The sequence below is a fragment of the Bombina bombina genome, chromosome 6, assembly GCF_027579735.1.
Source record: "Bombina bombina isolate aBomBom1 chromosome 6, aBomBom1.pri, whole genome shotgun sequence".
Lineage (NCBI taxonomy): Eukaryota > Metazoa > Chordata > Amphibia > Anura > Bombinatoridae > Bombina > Bombina bombina.
In genome coordinates this window covers 942,034,193-942,055,218 of record NC_069504.1, presented here as the reverse complement: position 1 = coordinate 942,055,218, position 21,026 = coordinate 942,034,193, and the positions used below count along the sequence as shown (strand labels likewise).

Here is a 21,026-nt window from a genome sequence, read left to right as displayed (position 1 = left end):
TATTAATAATAAAAAAAATACTACTACTATTTTCTTATTTTTAAGAATAATTTGATTATTTGTTATGTTGTAAACAAATTTGAAAGTAGTCTCTATTAATCATTTAACTTGCTGGTTATGTCTAAGGAAAGTTAGTTTAAACACATCATTTTAGCTTTAAACGTGTGCCTAAACAGTCGTCATGAATATTAATCTCTTTAAAAAAAAAAACAAAAAAAAAAAAAAACACACACACACTGTTAAAGGCCAAAATGTTTAAGGAAAGAAATATACCTATCCATCTATACCTCTAACTCTATTCATCTATCTCTCTATCCCTATATACCTCTATTCCTATCCCTCTCTTTATTTTCTTTTTAATGACACGAGTCCACGGATCATCTGAATTACTAATGGTATATTCACCTCCTGGTCAGCAGGAGGCGACAAAGAGCACCACAGCAGAGCTGTTAAATAGCTCCTCCCTTCCCTCCCACTCCAGTCATTCTCTTTGCCTACGTTAGTGAAAGGAAGTGGCAAAGTGAGGTGTTAGTATAGATTCTTCAATCAAGAGTTTATTATTTTTAAAGTAGTTCAAGATTGTGCTGCTTTGTTCTAGGGTGTAGCCGTAGTCCATATCAGTCTCTCCAGTAGAGCTTTGGTGGCTGTAGAGCAATGGGAACTTGTGGGACATTATTCTCACTGTGCCTCCCCTAACACTGAAAAACTGAGGGATTTTACTCAGGACTTTTGTTTATTTACAGGGCCATGGGAGGGAGAGGACCTCCTACACCTGTGTACTGCCTTACTGTCAGGCAGAAGATGAGGTAAGTGCTAACTTTATTTCTGGGGGTAGAGGATCTCAGAGGAAGTTTGGGCACTTTTGTCTCTTTATACCTCATTGAACTTGGACTTAGTTTCTCCTTGTCGTTTAGGAGACATTCTGGGCACTGGGTGACTTGTGTTTCCTCTCCTGGCGGTCTCATCTAATAATGGAGCCGACCGAGAGAGTTTATAATGTGTTTTTACATTGAGTATGGCAGTGTGTGTGCTCTAAGGGTATTTCTCTGACAGAGCCTTTTGACTGAACAGCTATTAAACTGAAGCTGTTCAGTCGATTTTCTTGCTCAGTGTGAGTGTTTGCTTTGGATGTGTACAATTTGTCCCTTTGCTCCTGGTGCTTTTGCTTGGCTAATGGCGACCGGGAGATCACATAGGAGCTTCGTTTTGTTTGGCTGCGCTGCAGTTGAGGCGGTGTGTAACAGGCTGGGCAGCTATTCTTTGTTTATGTCACTTTATTCCTTTGCTCCCGGTGCCTTTACTTGGATTTCAATAGGGACCGGGAGATGGCTTGTGAGATGCCCAAGAGGGGCGGAGCTTGTAAATGGCGCCTTTGCAGTGCGCACCTCCTCTCCTAGACCTTCCGGTTGTCGGAAGGAGCAGAGGAACTTCAGACACGGAGCAATGAACCGCGCAGCTGGCACTGAGACAGGCTCTTTGTAACGATAAGCATCTGTAAAAAAAAAAAAAAAAAAAAGTGTATACAGATATGCTTATACATAAATGACACACACAAACAACTTTTCTTTCATGTAATTAGCAAGAGTCCATGAGCTAGTGACGTATGGAATATACATTACTACCAGGAGGGGCAAAGTTTCCCAAACCTCAAAATGCCTACAAATACACCCCTCACCACACCCACAATTCAGTTTTACAAACTTTGCCTCCCATGGAGGTGGTGAAGTAAGTTTGTGCTAGATTCTACGTTGATATGCGCTTCGCAGCAGGCTGGAGCCCGGTTTTCCTCTCAGAGTGCAGTGAATGTCAGAGGGATGTGAAGAGAGTATTGCCTATTTGAATTCAATGGTCTCCTTCTACGGGATCTATTTCATAGTTTCTCTGTTATCGGTCGTAGAGATTCATCTCTTACCTCCCTTTTCAGATCGACGATATACTCTTATATACCATTACCTCTACTGATTCTCGTTTCAGTACTGGTTTGGCTATCTACTATATGTAGATTAGTGTCTTAGGGTAAGTAAGTCTTATTTTTTATGACACTCTAAGCTATGGTTGTGCACTTTATATGTAAAGTTCTAAATATGTCTTTAAACTTATATTTGCCATGATTCAGGATAATCAGTATTCCTTATTTTCAGACAGTCAGTTTCATTATTTGGGATAATGCATATGAAATATTTTTTTCTTACCTTTTAAAAGAATTTTTTTTTTTTTCTTTTTCAATTGACTTTTTTTCCCTGTGGGCTGTTAGCCTCGCGGGGGCTGAAAATGCTTCAATTTATTGCGTCATTCTTGGCGCAGACTTTTTTTTTTTAGCAAAAATTTTTGTCATTTCCGACGCCAGGAGTTTGTGCATGGTTGCGTCATTTTTGACGTTCAGACGTTTTTTTGCGCCAAAATTGTGGGTGTCGTTATTTTCGACGTCACAGGATGTGGCGTCATATTTGGTGCCAAAAAATATAGGCGTTGTACTTGGCGCCAATAATGTGGGCGTCATTCTTGTCTCCACCTTTTTTTCACATTATTTCAGTCTCATTTTTCATTGCTTCTGGTTGCTAGAGGCTTGTTCATTTGGCATTTTTTCCCATTCCTGAAACTGTCATTTAAGGAATTTGATAATTTTGCTTTATATGTTGTTTTTTCTATTACATGTTGCAAGATGTCTCAACATGACCCTGGATCAGAATCTACTTCTGGAAAGACGCTGCCTGATGCTGGTTCTGCCAAAGTTAAGTGCATCTGTTGTAAACTTTTGGTAACTGTTCCTCCGGCTGTTGTTTGTGATAACTGTCATGATAAACTCTCTAATGCAGATTGTATTTCCATTAGTAATAATCCATTACTTGTTGTTGTTCCTTCAACATCTAATGTTCAGGATGTCCCTGTTAATGTATAAGAATTTGTTTCTAAATCTATTAGGAAGGCTCTGTCTGTTGTTCCTCCTTCCAGTAAGCGTAAAAGGTCTTTTAAAACTTCTCATATTTCAGATGAATTTTTAAGTGACCGTCGTCATTCTGACTTATCTGTTTCTGATGAGGATCTATCTGGTTCAGAAGATTCTGCCTCAGATATTGACACTGATAACACTTCTTTAAGTAAAGAACGAATAAACTCTTAAATAAATATGAAGATTTAATTGCATTAGATATGGAGGAGTCTAGTCCTCTTGATACTAAAACTACTAAGCGTTTAAATTCGGTTTTTAAACCTCATGTAGTTATTCCTGAAGTTTTTCCAGTTCCTGATGCTATTTCATAATTAATTTCTAGGGAATGGAATAGTTTGGGTACTTCATTTACTCCTTCTCAAAGGTTTAGGAAATTGTACCCTGTGCCATCTGATAGATTAGAATTTTGGGATAAAATTCCTAGAGTTGATGGGGCTATTTCTACTCTTGCTAAACGTACTACTATTCCTACAGCGGATAGTACTTCTTTTAAGGATCCTTTAGACAGGAAACTTGAATCCTTTCTAAGGAGAGCTTATTTATGTTCAGGTAATCTTCTTAGACCTGCTATTTCTTTGGCTGATGTTGCTGCAGCTTCAACTTTCTGGTTGGAGGCTTTAGCGCAACAAGTGTCAGACCATAATGCTTATAGCATTGTTAAACTTCTTCAACATGCTAATAACTTTATTTGTGATGCCATTTTTGATATCATTAGAATTGATGTCAGATATATGTCTTTAGCTATCTTAGCTAGAAGAGCTCTATGGCTTAAATCTTGGAATGCAGACATGACTTCTAAGTCAACTTTGCTTTCTCTTTCTTTCCAAGGTAATACATTATTTGGTTCACAGTTGGATTCTATCATTTCAACTGTTACTGGTGGGAAAGGAACTTTTTTGCCTCAGGACAAAAAATCTAAAGGCAAATACAGGGCTGCTAATCGTTTTCGTTCCTTTCGTCAGAATAAGGAACAAAAGCCTGACCCTTCCCCTAAAGGAACGGTTTCTGTTTGGAAACCTTCTCCAGTCTGGAATAAATCCAAGCCTTTTAGAAAGTCTAAACCAGCTCCCAAATCCGCATGAAGGTGCGGCCCTCATTCCAGCACAGCTGGTAGGGGGCAGGTTACGATTTTTCAAAGATGTTTGGATCAATTCGATTCACAGTCTTTGGATTCAGAACATTGTTTCACAAGGGTACAGAATAGGTTTCAAGGTAAGGCCGCCTGTGAGAAGATTTTTTCTCTCACGCATTCCAGTAAACCCAGTGAAGGCTCAGGCATTTCTGAAATGTGTTTCAGACCTAGAGTTGGCTGGGGTAATTGTGCCAGTTCCAGTTCTGGAACGGGGTCTGGGGTTTTACTCAAATCTATTCATTGTACCAAAGACAGAGAATTCCTTCAGACCAGTTCTGGATCTAAAAATATTGAATCGTTATGTGAGAATACCAACATTCAAAATGGTAACTATAAGGACTATTCTGCCTTTTGTTCAGCAAGGGCATTATATGTCCACAATAGATTTACAGGATGCATATCTTCATATTCCAATTCATCCAGATCACTATTCGTTTCTGAGATTCTCTTTTCTAGACAAGCTTTACCAGTTTGTTGCTCTTCTGTTTGGCCTAGCAACAGCTCCAAGGATCTTTTCAAAGGTTCTCGGTGCCCTTCTCTCTGTAATCAGAGAACAGGGTATTGCGGTATTTCCTTATTTGGACGATATCTTGGTACTTGCTCAGTCTTTACATTCTGCAGAATCTCATACAAATCAACTTGTGTTGTTTCTTCAGAAACATGGTTGGAGGATCAATTTACCAAAGAGTTCTTTGATTCCTCAGACAAAGGTAACCTTTTTGGGCTTTCAAATAGATTCAGTGTCCATGACTTTGTCTTTAACAGGAAAGAGAAGTTGGTTTCAACTTGTCAAACTCTTCAGTCTCAATCATTCCTTTCGGTAGCTTTTTGCATGGAAATTCTAGGTCTCATGACTGCTGCATCGGACACGATCCCCTTTGCTCGTTTTCACATGAGACCTCTTCAGCTTTGTATGTTGAACCAGTGGTGCAGGGATTATACAAGGATATCACAAATAATATCCTTAAATCCCAATGTTCGATCTTCTCTGACTTGGTGGTTGGATCACCATCGTTTAATTCAAGGGGCCTCTTTTGTTCGTCCAACCTGGACTGTGATCTCAACAGATGCAAGTCTTTCAGGTTGGGGAGCTGTATAGGGATCTCTGACAGCGCAGGGGGTTTGGGAATCTCAGGAGGCGAGATTACCAATCAACATTTTGGAACTTGGTGCGATTTTCAGAACTCTCCAGTTCTGGCCTCTTCTGAAGAGAGAATCGTTTATTTGTTTTCAGACGGACAATGTCACAACCGTGGCGTATGTCAATCATCAAGGTGGGACTCGCAGTCCTCAAGCTATGAGAGAAGTATCTCGGATACTTGTATGAGCGGAATCCAGCTCCTGTCTAATTTCTGCGGTTCACATCCCAGGGGTAGACAATTGGGAAGCGGATTATCTCAGTCGCCAGACTTTACATCCGGGCGAATGGTCTCTTCACCCAGAGGTATTTCTTCAGATTGTTCAGATCTGGGGACTTCCAGAAATAGATCTGATGGCCTCTCATCTAAACAAGAAACTTCCCAGGTATCTGTCCAGATCCAGGGATCCTCAGGCGGAAGCAGTGGACGCGTTGTCGCTTCCTTGGAATTATCTCCTGCCTATATCTTTCCGCCTCTAGTTCTTCTTCCAAGAGTGATTTCCAAAATTCTAATGGAACGTTCGTTTGTTCTGCTGGTGGCTCCAGCATGGCCTCACAGGTTTTGGTATGAAAATCTCATTCGGATAGCCAGTTGCCAACCTTGGACACTTCCGTTAAGACCAGACCTTCTATCTCAAGGCCCTTTTTTCCATCAGGATCTCAAATCATTAAATTTGAAGGTATGGAAATTGAACGCTTGATTCTTAGTCATAGAGGTTTCTCTGACTCAGTAATTAATACTATGTTACAGGCTCGTAAATCTGTGTCTAGGAAGATATATTATCGAGTCTGGAAGACTTACATTTCTTGGTGTTCTTCTCATAAATTCTCTTGGCATTCCTTTAGAATTCCTAGAATTTTACAGTTTCTTCAGGATGGCTTAGATAAGGGTTTGTCTGCAAGTTCTTTGGAAGGACAAATCTCTGCTCTTTCTATTCTTTTTCACAGAAAGATTGCCTATCTTCCTGATATTCATTGCTTTGTACAGGCTTTGGTTCTTATCAAGCCTGTCATTAAGTCAATCTCTCCTCCTTGGAGTCTTAATTTGGTTCTGAGGGCTTTACAGGCTCCTCCGTTTGAACCTATGCATTCTCTGGATATTAAATTACTTTCTTGGAAAGTTTTGTTCCTTTTGGCCATCTCTTCTGCTAGACGAGTTTCTGAGTTATCTGCTCTTTCTTGTGAATCTCCTTTTCTGATTTTTCATCAGGATAAGGCGGTGTTGCGGACTTCATTTCAATTTTTACCTAAGGTTGTGAATTCTAACAACATTAGTAGAGATATTGTTGTCCCTTCATTGTGTCCTAATCCTAAGAATTCAAAGGAGAGATCTTTACATTCTTTGGATGTAGTAAGAGTTTTGAAATATTATGTTGAAGCTACTAAAGATTTTAGAAAGACTTCTAGTCTATTTGTTACCTTTTCTGGTTCCAGGAAAGGTCAGAAGGCTTCTGACATTTCTTTGGCGTCTTGGTTAAAGTCTTTGATTCATCATGCTTATATAGAGTCGGGTAAGTCCCTGCCTCAAAGGATTACGGCTCATTCTACTAGGTCAGTTTCTACTTCCTGGACTTTTAGGAATGAAGTTTCTGTTGATCAGATTTGCAAAGCAGCAACTTGGTCTTCTTTGCATACTTTTACTAAATTCTACCATTTTGATGTTTTCTCTTCTTCTGAAGCAGTTTTTGGTAGAAAAGTACTTCAGGCAGCTGTTTCAGTTTGATTCTTCTGCTTATAATTTCAGTTTTTTTTTCATTATTCTGATTAAAACTTTTGATTTGGGTTGTGGATTATTTTTCAGCGGAATTGGCTGTCTTTATTTTATCCCTCCCTCTCTAGTGACTCTTGCGTGGAAGTTCGACATCTTGGGTATCTGCTATCCCATACGTCACTAGCTCATGGACTCTTGCTAATTACATGAAAGAAAACATAATTTATGTAAAAACTTACCTGATAAATTCATTTCTTTCATATTAGCAAGAGTCCATGAGACCCACCCTTTTTGTGGTGGTTATGATTTTTTTGTATAAAGCACAATTATTCCAATTCCTTATTTCTCCTGTTAAGTGTGGTCAGTCCACGGGTCATCATTACTTCTGGGATATTAACTCCTCCCCAACAGGAAGTGCAAGAGGATTCACCCAGCAGAGCTGCTATATAGCTCCTCCCCTCTACGTCACACCCAGTCATTCTCTTGCACCTAACTAATAGATAGGATGTGTGAGAGGACTGTGGTGATTATACTTAGTTTTATACCTTCAATCAAAAGTTTGTTATTTTATAACAGCACCGGAGTGTGTTGTTCCTTCTCTGGTAGAATTTGAAGAAGAATCTACCTGAGTTTTTTGTATGATTTTAGCCGGCGTAGTTAAGATCATATTGCTGTTCTCGGCCATCTGAGGAGTGAGGTAAACTTCAGATCAGGGGACAGCAGGCAGGTTAATCTGCAAAGAGGTATGTAGCAGCATATTATTTTCTGACAATGGAATTGACTAAGAAAATTCTGCCATACCGATATAATGTAAGCTCAGCCTTAAATGCAGTAGTAGCAACTGGTATCAGGCTGTCATGTATGTATATTTACACTTCAGTATTCTGGGGAATGGCACTTCACTGGGATAATACTGTATGCATAAGACTTTAGCCTAATTGCAGTGACTAGCAACAGGCTTTCTAATGACATTTTATTTATTTGATGTTAAACGTTTTTGCTAGCATGTTATGATCACTCTGGGGTGAGAACAGAGTGCGCTGTTGATAATAGGGCCATGTCTGATACTGCGTCACAGTATGCTGAACATGAGGACGGAGAGCTTCAATCTGCAGGTGACGGTTCTGATCCCAATAGAATGGATTCAGACATTTCTAATTTTAAGTTTAAACTCGAAAACCTCCGTGTACTGTTAGGGGAGGTATTAGCAGCTCTGAATGATTGTAACACCGTTGCAATCCCAGAGAAATTATGTAGGCTGGATAGATACTATGCGGTACCGGCGGGTACTGACGTATTTCCTATACCTAAGAGGCTTACAGAGATAATTACTAAGGAGTGGGATAGGCCCGGTGTACCCTTTTCCCCCCCTCCTGTGTTTAGAAAAATGTTTCCAATAGACGCCACCACACGGGACTTATGGCAGACGGTCCCTAAGGTGGAGGGAGCGGTTTCTACTCTGGCTAAGTGTACCACTATCCCGGTGGAGGATAGCTGTGCCTTTTCAGATCCAATGGATAAAAAATTAGAGGGTTACCTTAAGAAAATGTTTGTTCAACAAGGTTTTATATTGCAACCCCTTGCATGTATTGCGTCTGTCACGGCCGCGGCCGCTTTTTGGTCCGAGTCCCTGGAAGAGACTCTTGACTCAATAACTATAGATGAGATTTCAAACAAGCTTAAGACACTTAAGCTAGCTAATTCATTTATTTCGGATGCCGTAGTACATTTACCTAAACTTACGGCTAAGAATTCCGGATTCGCCATTCAGGCACGCAGAGCACTGTGGCTAAAATCCTGGTCAGCTGACGTTACTTCTAAATCTAAATTACTTAACATACCTTTCAAAGGGCAGACCTTATTCGGGCCCGGGTTGAAAGAAATTATCGCTGACATTACAGGAGGTAAAGGCCATGCCCTGCCTCAAGACAGAGCCAAACCTAAGGCTAGACAGTCTAATTTTCGTTCCTTTCGTAATTTCAAAGCAGGAGCAGCATCAACTTCCTCTGCACCAAAACAGGAAGGAGCTGTTGCTCGCTACAGACAAGGCTGGAGACCTAACCAGTCCTGGAACAAGGGCAAGAAGGCCAGGAAACCTGCTGCTGCCCCTAAGACAGCATGAATCGAGGGCCCCCGATCCGGGAACGGATCTAGTGGGGGGCAGACTTTCTCTCTTCGCCCAGACTTGGGCAAGAGATGTCCAGGATCCCTGGGCGTTAGAGATCATATCTCAGGGATATCTTCTGGACTTCAAATCCTCTCCCCCAAAAGGGAGATTTCATCTGTCAAGGTTGTCAACAAACCAAATAAAGAAAGAGGCGTTTCTACGCTGTGTACAAGATCTTTTACTATTGGGAGTGATCCATCCGGTTCCGCGGTCGGAACACGGACAAGGGTTTTACTCAAATCTGTTTGTGGTTCCCAAAAAAGAGGGAACTTTCAGGCCAATCTTGGATTTAAAGATCCTAAACAAATTCCTAAGAGTTCCATCGTTCAAAATGGAAACTATTCGGACAATTCTACCCATGATCCAAAAGGGTCAGTACATGACCACAGTGGATTTCAAGGATGCTTACCTTCACATACCGATTCACAAGGATCATTACCGGTATCTAAGGTTTGCCTTCCTAGACAGGCATTACCAGTTTGTAGCTCTTCCATTCGGATTAGCTACGGCTCCAAGAATCTTCACAAAGGTTCTGGGTGCTCTTCTGGCGGTACTAAGACCGCGAGGAATTTCGGTAGCTCCGTACCTAGACGACATTCTGATACAAGCTTCAAGCTTTCAAACTGCCAAGTCTCATACAGAGTTAGTACTGGCATTTCTAAGGTCGCATGGATGGAAGGTGAACGAAAAGAAGAGTTCTCTCTTTCCACTCACAAGAGTTCCCTTCTTGGGGACTCTTATAGATTCTGTAGAAATGAAGATCTACCTGACAGAAGACAGGTTAACAAAGCTTCAAAATGCATGCCGTGTCCTTCATTCCATTCAACACCCGTCAGTGGCTCAATGCATGGAGGTAATCGGCTTGATGGTAGCGGCAATGGACATAGTACCCTTTGCACGCCTACATCTCAGACCGCTGCAATTGTGCATGCTAAGTCAGTGGAATGGGGATTACTCAGACTTGTCCCCTACTCTGAATCTGGATCAAGAGACCAGAAATTCTCTTCTATGGTGGCTTTCTCGGCCACATCTGTCCAGGGGGATGCCATTCAGCAGGCCAGATTGGACAATTGTAACAACAGATGCCAGCCTACTAGGTTGGGGCGCTGTCTGGAATTCTCTGAAGGCTCAGGGACAATGGAATCAGGAGGAGAGTCTCCTGCCAATAAACATTCTGGAATTGAGAGCAGTTCTCAATGCCCTTCTGGCTTGGCCCCAGTTAACAACTCGGGGGTTCATCAGGTTTCAGTCGGACAACATCACGACTGTAGCTTACATCAACCATCAGGGAGGGACAAGAAGCTCCCTAGCAATGATGGAAGTATCAAAGATAATTCGCTGGGCAGAGTCTCACTCTTGCCACCTGTCAGCAATCCACATCTTTCCTAAGTCGTCAGACTTTTCATCCGGGGGAGTGGGAACTTCATCCGGAAGTCTTTGCCCAAATTCTTCGACGTTGGGGCAAACCAGAGAGAGATCTCATGGCGTCTCGACAGAACGCCAAGCTTCCTTGTTACGGTTCCAGATCCAGGGACCCGGGAGCGGTTCTGATAGATGCTTTGACAGCACCTTGGACCTTCGGGATGGCTTATGTGTTTCCACCCTTCCCGATGCTTCCTCGATTGATTGCCAGAATCAAACAGGAGAGAGCATCAGTGATTCTAATAGCGCCTGCGTGGCCACGCAGGACTTGGTATGCAGATCTAGTGGACATGTCATCCTATCCACCTTGGTCTCTGCCTCTGAGACAGGACCTTCTGATTCAGGGTCCCTTCAAACATCAAAATCTAATTTCTCTGAAGCTGACTGCTTGGAAATTGAACGCTTGATTTTATCAAAACGTGGTTTTTCTGAGTCAGTAATTGATACCTTAATACAGGCTAGGAAGCCTGTTACCAGAAAGATTTACCATAAAATATGGCGTAAATACTTATATTGGTGCGAATCCAAGAGTTACTCATGGAGTAAGGTTAGGATTCCTAGGATATTGTCTTTTCTACAAGAAGGTTTAGAAAAGGGTTTATCCGCTAGTTCCTTAAAGGGACAGATTTCAGCTCTGTCCATTCTTTTGCACAAATGTCTGTCAGAGGTTCCGGACGTTCAAGCTTTTTGTCAGGCCTTAGCTAGGATCAAGCCTGTGTTTAAAACTGTTGCTCCACCATGGAGTTTGAACTTAGTTCTTAATGTTTTACAGGGTGTTCCGTTTGAACCCCTTCATTCCATTGATATCAAGCTGTTATCTTGGAAAGTTCTGTTTTTAATGGCTATTTCCTCGGCTCGAAGAGTCTCTGAGTTATCTGCCTTACATTGTGATTCTCCTTATCTGATTTTTCATTCAGACAAGGTAGTTCTGCGTACTAAACCTGGGTTCTTACCTTAGGTGGTCACTAACAGGAATATCAATCAAGAGATTGTTGTTCCATCTTTGTGTCCTAATCCTTCTTCGAAGAAGGAACGTCTTCTACACAATCTAGATGTAGTCCGTGCCCTGAAATTTTATCCACAGGCAACTAAGGATTTTCGACAAACGTCTTCCCTGTTTGTCGTTTATTCTGGTCAGAGGAGAGGTCAAAAAGCTTCGGCTACCTCTCTCTCTTTTTGGCTTCGTAGCATAATACGTTTAGCCTATGAGACTGCTGGACAGCAGCCTCCTGAAAGAATTACAGCTCATTCTACTAGAGCTGTGGCTTCCACTTGGGCCTTTAAGAATGAGGCCTCTGTTGAACAGATTTGCAAGGCTGCAACTTGGTCTTCTCTTCATACTTTTTCCAAATTTTACAAATTTGACACTTTTGCTTCTTCGGAGGCTGTTTTTGGGAGAAAGGTTCTTCAGGCAGTGGTTCCTTCCGTATAAAGAGCCTGCCTGTCCCTCCCGTCATCCGTGTACTTTAGCTTTGGTATTGGTATCCCAGAAGTAATGATGACCCATGGACTGACCACACTTAACAGGAGAAAACAAAATTTATGCTTACCTGATAAATTCCTTTCTCCTGTAGTGTGGTCAGTCCACGGCCCGCCCTGTTTTTATGGCAGGTTTACATTTTTTAAATTATACTCCAGTCACCACTGCACCCTTTGGCTTCTCCTTTCTCGTTGGTTCTCGGTCGAATGACTGGGTGTGACGTAGAGGGGAGGAGCTATATAGCAGCTCTGCTGGGTGAATCCTCTTGCACTTCCTGTTGGGGAGGAGTTAATATCCCAGAAGTAATGATGACCCGTGGACTGACCACACTACAGGAGAAAGGAATTTATCAGGTAAGCATAAATTTTGTTTTTTGATGCTTTCGCTCCTTTCTTATCACCCCACTTCTTGGCTATTCGTTAAACTGAATTGTGGGTGTGGTGAGGGGTGTATTTGTAGGCATTTTGAGGTTTGGGAAACTTTGCCCCTCCTGGTAGGAATGTATATTCCATACGTCACTAGCTCATGGACTCTTGCTAATATGAAAGAAATGAATTTATCAGGTAAGTTCTTACATAAATTATGTTTTATTATGTATTTATATTTAAATGTTGTTTTAGACTCAGCACTTTTCAGACGTTTCCTTCTTCCTAACACTTCAGGTGCGGAGGGAACGGAGGCTTTTCTGTCCGAGTGCTTGCGCTTAAGAAAAGCGCTACAGTGGGAGCATTGAGTGATAAATCGGTTCTGCTCAGTTTGTGCTGCTAATTAATGTGAATAAAGAGACAGCATCAGGGCAGAGACTGATTCCTTTGCTGTATACCAGCTGTGAGATAGAGGAACATTTGTAGTACTAGAGTTCCTCCTGTACATAGACAACATTTTTATTTCCTCAGTACAATAAAGAGGGTTGCACTTAAAGAAACAATAACGTTGTTATAGGTTAATTTCAATAACTGTCTAATGTGAGTCAGTTAGAAGGAAGAAAAAAAAGTTGCACTTTAACATTTAAAGTGACGGTACTGTTTGTTATATGTTAATTTTTATTAATGAGGTTAAGAATTTATTAATTCTTCCATATCTAAGTCTGGTGAATTATGAAAGTGTCCATATCATCTTCTATCACACATGCAGTGCCCTGCGGTTCCTCACAAACTCCATTTGGAGTTCCTGTACAGGACATCGCCTTTTACTGTCAGGGCGATATATGTTGCGTTGTCTACCTTTCCCATGCTACGGGGAAGACATCTGGTGAAATGTTTTTAAGCAAATACAGTGGTAGCTGTTCCTATTATTTCTTCCATGAGCTTGAAGAGGAAGATGCTTCTGTGGGAATGTCTAGAACTTTGTCTGGGCAATTCCTTTCTCTGTTACTAAAGTTTATTTCTTTCAGTTTAAGTGGAACTCCTCTGTTGGTTTCCTGAGGAGGTTTTTGACTTTCCTGAATAACTACAACATTGTTGGCATAGTCAAGCCTAATCAGTGTGTGATCCTCTATGGTGTACATAATTTTGAAGTACCCGAGAGGACTACATAGCAGCCGGGTACATTTTTTTTAATGGATGCTTACTGTGTTTGTATTTGTTGGGGAGTCCTGACTGACGGTCCTCTTGGAGGTAATAGTATTTATGTACTTTAGGATTTACACAGGCTGTCTTCAGTGTTTTCTTCACTAGTGTGGGGATAGAAGAGGACACTTAATGTGTTCGATATTCTCTTGAAAGTAATCCAGGACAGGATGAGGGCCTTGAAGTTTTCCTACTTCTTTTCCACAGATGCATGTTTGCAGGCTTATTATATTAGCCTGCAGTACGTTAAAAAAATGGTTAAGTTTCTGGTCTGCGAATGTCTCATCTAAAGTCTAAGATTTTTGGTGAGAGTAATTTCCTTTCCTTTCGTGGTTTCAAGGAAAATCTTCCATTCCTTTTTTTCCGTGCAGGAGCAGTTCAAGCCTTCCTGAAGGTCCTAATCAGCCTTGGAATGGGGGAATGTAATTTTAGAAAGCGTACTATTGAATCAAGGGCAGCAAGAAGAGCCTGCCCCCGATTTGCAGCCTTCAAAATTGGTTTTGAGTTTTAATTTCTTTCTTCCAAGGAATGAGAAGGCGCTCTTCCTCTTGTAGGGAGCTTCTCTGCCCTGGGAGTGATGGTTTCTGTTCCTGATCCCCGAGAGGGAACTGTCAGACTAATATTGAGTCTCATTAGGACAAAGAGGTTCAATTCATGACATATAGGACGTGTAGATACATATTTCTATTCATCAGGATCATCACAGTTTTAGGATTTGCCTTTCTAGTCAAACTCTTATTATTTGGGGTTATTCTCTTTGGTCTTGTTACGGCTCCCAAAATATTTTAGAGAGTTTGGGGTGCTTCTGTTACGGGGCGTGACTGTGGCACCCTATCGGGATGACATCCTGATCCGGGCGTCATCCTTTCTACAAACAAGATGCAGATGGCTAGTTATAGTGGTCCGGTAGATAGATTAGCCACCTCACAACCAGAGAGTTAGGAGTTTGAATGCAGCTGATTTTAAATGTCGTCTTCCTTCCTGTGATTACTCATTTGGAAGGGGAATTTGGAAAAGAGATGTTTATTCAAAAAACAGACTATTTTTATTAGGATCTTTGTATTATTTCTGGACAGATAGCTCAGCATGCTAAGGCACTGTGGCTGAGATCTGTAGCAACCCAAGGGTTGCAGGTTCTATCACCAGAGAGGTACACTCAGTCTTCCTTCCGAGGTTGATAAAACAAGCAGCGTCCTGGGACCCTTATAGATGATTAGCCGTGCTTTTCAAGTACCCAATTCATTCGTAAGTTTTTAAGAAGTCTGGAATTTAAGGATTTCGATTATGGTCTAGTTCTGCAGTCCACTCCTTGGTCATCCGTAGCTCAGTGCACGGAAGTATTGGGCTGATGATTGCCGCGTTGGACGTCATCCCGTTTGGTCGGGCCCCCTTCTTTCCTTTGCAGGCTACCTCTCTGACAAAATAGAAGGTTGGGAGTTCAGATCCTTCTATTGGTGCTGGTACCTTGAAGTTGTTGACTGAACATCTGTCTCAGGGATCCTGCTTTCGCAGATCGTCTGGGGTGATTGACATTTATCGACAGCCTTCTAGAATGGGGAATGAGGATGTCTTTCGATTCAGGAAGTTTGGTGTCAGAGTCTGTTATACCTATAAACATTCTGGCACAAAACAATGCACAAACAGCACCTTAAGTTCCCAAATTCCCTTTTTCAACTCAGGGTTAGTGGTGACCGGTGGGGTAGAGGAGACTGCCTTCCTCTCAGTATTCCAACAAAAAGAGTGTCCACAGCACCAAGTAAATGAAAAGAGGTTTATTCTGGTACAAACATTAAAACATGCAACTTTTCGGGATCCATTCCCTTAATCATGCATAGATACAACAGGTGTGTGCACATGCTTTATAGGGAAACACATTAACCCTTTAATGAACACAGAAAAAGAGAGAATTTTAAAAGAAGAAGTAACCTTTAATAAGAATAGAAAGGATAAAAACCAGCGTATGGTATGTGTTACACAATTCAACCCTTACAGCAAGGAGATTTCTAGAATTGTTAATAAGCATTGGAATGTCCTTAAAAATTGTAATCCTGAAATTGCAGCATTTAAAGAAATCCCCATGATGGCATATAAAAGAGTGCCTAACTTAAAGGATAGGTTAGTGAGGAGTGATATAGGATCCAGTAAAGCCCAGAAGCAAACTTATATCACTTCTAAAAACACAGGTACATTCCCATGTTTAGGGTGTGCCAGTTGTAATGCTGTCATTAAAGGTAAAGAATTTCTTCATCCATTAACAGGGAAAAAGTTTAAAATTAAGGAACATTATACATGTGACTCATCCTTCGTAATTTATCTCATTAAGTGCCCATGCTCGAAGATCTATTTGGGGGAGACGACCAGAAAAGTAAGAGACAGGATGAGTCAGCACAGATCCAATATACGCTGTAAGGATATGAATGCTCCTGTTGCTTGTCATTTTATAGAAGCAGGCCATAGTATCAGCCAGCTCAGATGGCAAGTCATTGACGGTATAGGAAGACTCCGCTGAGGAGGAAACAGGGAGCAGGTATTAAAGCAAAAGGAATCCTTTTGGATTCATAGGTTAAATTCAATGGTTCCCCTAGGTTTAAATAGGGAACTTGATTTTTCTGTGTTTCTGTAAATTGTGGCATCTGTTCTATGTAAGTATTGTTTTTAATACAATCAATGGGTTAAAGTGCACTCAGTTTTGTCTTTATAAAAGTTAAAAGCATCAAAATAAATAGTTGTAATTAATAAAATGTAATGATTTTCATTCTCCACTAGGTGATGCTATAATACAAGTAATGCTTAAATGTCATTAAAGGGTTAATGTGTTTCCCTATAAAGCATGTGCACACACCTGTTGTATCTATGCATGATTAAGGGAATGGATCCCGAAACGTTGCATGTTTTAATGTTTGTACCAGAATAAACCTCTTTTCATTTACTTGGTGCTGTGGACACTCTTTTTGTTATAAACATTCTGGAGCTGAGAGCGATCTTCAATGCTCTTCTGGCCTGGCCCCATTTAGCCTCGGCCTACTTTATTAGGTTCCGGTTTGACAACATGTCTTCTGTGGCTTACATCAATCATCAGAGGAGGAACAAGGATTTTCTTAGCGATGACAGATATAGTCAAGATAATTCAGTGAGTGGAATCCCGTTCTTACTGTCTGTCGGCGATCCACAGGGGTGGTTGGTTTAGAATGCTGATCTCCTGAGATACGGGTAAGGTCCAGGGATCTTCAGGCGGATCTGATTGATGTTCTAGCAGTTCTTTGGACTCTCGGTCTAGCATATCTTTTTCCTCCGTTTGTTCTTTTTCCTTGGGTCATTGCTTGAGTAAAGTTGGAGAGGGCGTCGGTGATCCTAATTACAATGGCCTGGCCTCTCAGGATTTGGTATGCAGATCTGGTAGAGATGTCCTCTCTTCCACCTTGGAGACTTCCGTTGAGAGAGGACCTTCTATTTCAAGGGTCCTTCCCCATGTCTAGTTTCTTTGACGTGGTCTGCTTGGAGATTGAATACTTAATTTTAGTTAAGCAGGGTTTTTCTGAATCGGTCATTGAGACCATGGTTCAGATTGAAGGCTTGTGCCCAGAAATATTTTCTATAAGCTTTGGCGAACATATTATTATTGGTGAGAATCCAAGGACTACTTTTGGAGTAGAGTTGGAATTTCTAGAATTTTGTCTTCTCTCCAAGAGGGTTGGAGGAAGGCTTATCGGCAAGTTCTCTTAAAATCTCTGCCTTGTCCGTTTTTGTTACGCAAATGTCTGGTAGTTGTCAAGATGTTTCATCTTTGTCCGGCCTTGGTTAGGATCAGGCCTGTGTTCAAACCAGTTACTCCTCCTTTGAGTTTTAATTTTACTTTTTATTGATCTACAGTGGCTTCCGGTCGAGCCTATGCATTCCTTAGATGTTAAGTTGTTAGCATGAACAGTTTTTTGTTTCTTGTTGCTATCGCTTTTGCTCGTAGAGTTTCGGAACTCTCGACATTAGTGTGAATCTCCAGATCTTATTTTTCATTTGGATAAGGTAGTTTTGCATATTAAGTTAGGGTTTCTTCCTAAGGTTGTTTCTGATAGGATCGTTTATCAGGAGATTGTTGTCCCTTCCCGATCCTTTTCTCCCAGAAGGAACATCTTTTGTACAGTTTTGATGTAGTTTGTGCTTAAAAGTTTTATCTGCAGGCGACTACAAATTTTCGTCAGTCTTCTGCTTTGTTTGTGGTTTGCTCAGGAAAAACCTAAGGGTCAGAAGGTTAAGACTACTTCTCTTTCTTTTTGACTGTTGAGTGTCATCCATTTTTTGCATAGGAGCTGCTGGACGACAGCTTCCAGAGAGAGTTACGGCTCATTCCATGGGGTTGTTGTTTCTTAATGGGCATTCCACAATGCATTTTCGGTGGACCAAATTTGCAAGGTTGCATCTTGGTTGTCTATTCTCATTTTTTTGGACTTCTACAGATTTGACATTTTTGTCTCGGCTGCGGACGTTATTTTTGGGAGAAGGGTTCTTCAAGCAGTGGTGCCTTCCGTTTAGGTTTCCTGTCTTTTCCCTCCCGTATCGTCTGTGTACTCTAGCTTTGGTATTGGATCTCATTAGTAATTAAGATGATCCGTGGACTCATTGTGTCATTAAAAAGAAAACAAAATTTATGCTTACCTGATAAATTTATTTCTTTTTTGACACAATGAGTCCACGGCCCGCCCTGTTGTTGTTAGAGACAGGTTGTGGGTTCTTATAAACTTCAGACACCTCTGCACCTTGGCTTTTCCTTCTCTTCCTAACTTCGGTCGAAGGGAGGAGCTATTTAACAGCTCTGCTGTGGGGCTCTTTGCCGCCTCCTGCTGACCAGGAGGTGAATATCCCATTAGTAATTTAAGATGATCCGTGGACTCATCGTGTCAAAAAAGAAATACATTTATCAGGTAAGCATAAATTTTGTTTTTCTGCAGTGTAGGCTCCCCCTAACCCTCCAACCTCCCTGATTCCCCTCCCTCAAACAGCTGTCTAACTTTCCCCCCTCTAACTATTGCCACCATCTTAGGTAGTGACGGCTGTCTGCCAGTACCTATAAACTTATTATATACACTACAGAGAAAAATATATATTTTTCCCTTCTCTCCTCTGTCGAGGCCAATTAGGGAGATGCAGAAATAAGCTCCTACAATGATTTTATCAATAACTTCAAGAATGTAGCAGGGTAAGGATTATGGGGTCTGAAATATTCACTTCCAATTATCCAAAAATTGATAACAAAATAAACTATTTCAGAGCTAAATAACAGGAGCACGGAGCAAAATAAAGTATACAACATGTTTTGTTTTTCTTCCAAGCATTACCATGTTTCCCATCCCCCTTTTAAAAAACAAATGTGTGTTCTTTCACATATCATTTATATCAGTTTTATAGTTTATATAAGCTCACACTTTTAACTTTATAAAATAGGCTTGTTTGTGTCATAACCATTTAATGTATTAAAATGTCATATGCCCATTAACATGCTTTTAAATAACATCTTGGTAAATCACTATCAAACAAAAGTTAGAAAAAAGTTTTTCTTCTGTTATGTGTGATCAGTCCACGGGTCATCATTACTTCTGGGATATAACTCCTCCCCAACAGGAAATGCAAGAGGATTCACCCAGCAGAGTTGCATATAGCTCCTCCCCTCTACGTCAGTCCCAGTCATTCTCTTGCACCCAACGACTAGATAGGATGTGTGAGAGGACTATGGTGATTATACTTAGTTTTTATGACTTCAATCAAAAGTTTGTTATTTTACAATAGCACCGGAGCGTGTTATTACTTCTCTGGCAGAGTTTGAGGAAGAATCTACCAGAGTTTTTTACTATGATTTTAACCGGAGTAGTTAAGATCATATTGCTGTTCTCGGCCATCTGAGGGAGGTAAAAGCTTCAGATCAGGGGACAGCGGGCAGATGAATCTGCATTGAGGTATGTAGCAGTTTTTATTTTCTGAATGGAATTGATGAGAAAATCCTGCCATACCGTTATAATGACATGTATGTATACACTTCAGTATTCTGGGGATGGTATTTCACCGGAACTACTCTGTTAAAAGTCACTAATCCTTTTAATAAGTATTTATCATGTTAAACGTTTTTGCTGGAATGTAGAATCGTTTACATTGCTGAGGTACTGAGAGAATAAATATTTGGGCATTTTTTTCCACTTGGCAGTTGTTTGCTTTTAATTGTGACAGTTTCGTTTCTCTTCACTGCTGTGTGTGAGAGGGAGGGGCCGTTTTTGGCGCTCTTTGCTACGCATCAAAAATTTCCAGTCAGCTACTCTTATATTTCCTGCATGATCCGGTTCATTTCTGACAGATCTCAGGGGTCTTCAAACTTCTTTGGAGGGAGGTATATTCTCTCAGCAGAGCTGTGAGAATTTTATATTGACTGTGAATAAAAACGTTGCTCTGTGATTTTTATGTCAAATTTAATTATTGTTATTTTACTAATGGGAACAAACCTTTGCTAAAAGTTGTGTTGTTTTAAAGTTTGATGCTATAACTGTTTTTCAGTTCATTATCTCAACTGTCATTTAATCGTTTAGTACCTCTTTGAGGCACAGTACGTTTTTTTGCTAAAAAAGATTATAACCAAGTTGCAAGTTTATTGCTAGTGTGTTAAACATGTCTGACTCAGAGGAAGATATCTGTGTCATTTGTTCCAATGCCAAGGTGGAGCCCAATAGAAATTTATGTACTAACTGTATTGATGCTACTTTAAATAAAAGTCAATCTGTACAATGTGAACAAATTTCACCAAACAGCGAGGGGAGAGTTATGCCGACTAACTCGCCTCACGCGGCAGTACCTGCATCTCCCGCCCGGGAGGTGCGTGATATTATGGCGCCTAGTACATCTGGGCGGCCATTACAGATAACATTACAAGATATGGCTACTGTTATGACTGAAGTTTTGTCTAAATTACCAGAACTAAGAGGCAAGCGTGATCACTCTGGGGTGAGAACAGAGTGCGCTGACAATACTAGGGCCATGTCTGATACTGCGTCACAGCTTGCAGAGCATGAGGACGGAGAGCTTCATTCTGTGGGTGACGGTTCTGATCCAAACAGATTGGATTCAGATATTTCAAATTTTAAATTTAAATTGGAGAACCTCCGTGTATTACTAGGGGAGGTCTTAGCAGCTCTCAATGATTGTAACACCGTTGCAATACCAGAGAAACTATGTAGGTTGGATAAATACTTTGCGGTACCGGCGAGTACTGACGTTTTTCCTATACCTAAGAGACTAACTGAAATTGTTACTAAGGAGTGGGATAGACCCGGTGTGCCGTTCTCACCCCCTCCAATATTTAGAAAGATGTTTCCAATAGACGCCACCACTCGGGACTTATGGCAAACGGTCCCTAAGGTGGAGGGAGCAGTTTCTACTTTAGCTAAGCGTACCACTATCCCGGTGGAGGATAGCTGTGCTTTT

At 41.0% G+C, this 21,026-nt stretch overlaps 1 protein-coding gene across 1 annotated transcript in view; it reads left to right on the top strand.

The window, feature by feature from the left end:
- The window catches only part of LOC128663964 (hyaluronan mediated motility receptor), a 171,277-nt gene that overhangs the window by 95,459 nt on the left and 54,792 nt on the right, over positions 1 to 21,026 (top strand). The window lies entirely within an intron of this gene.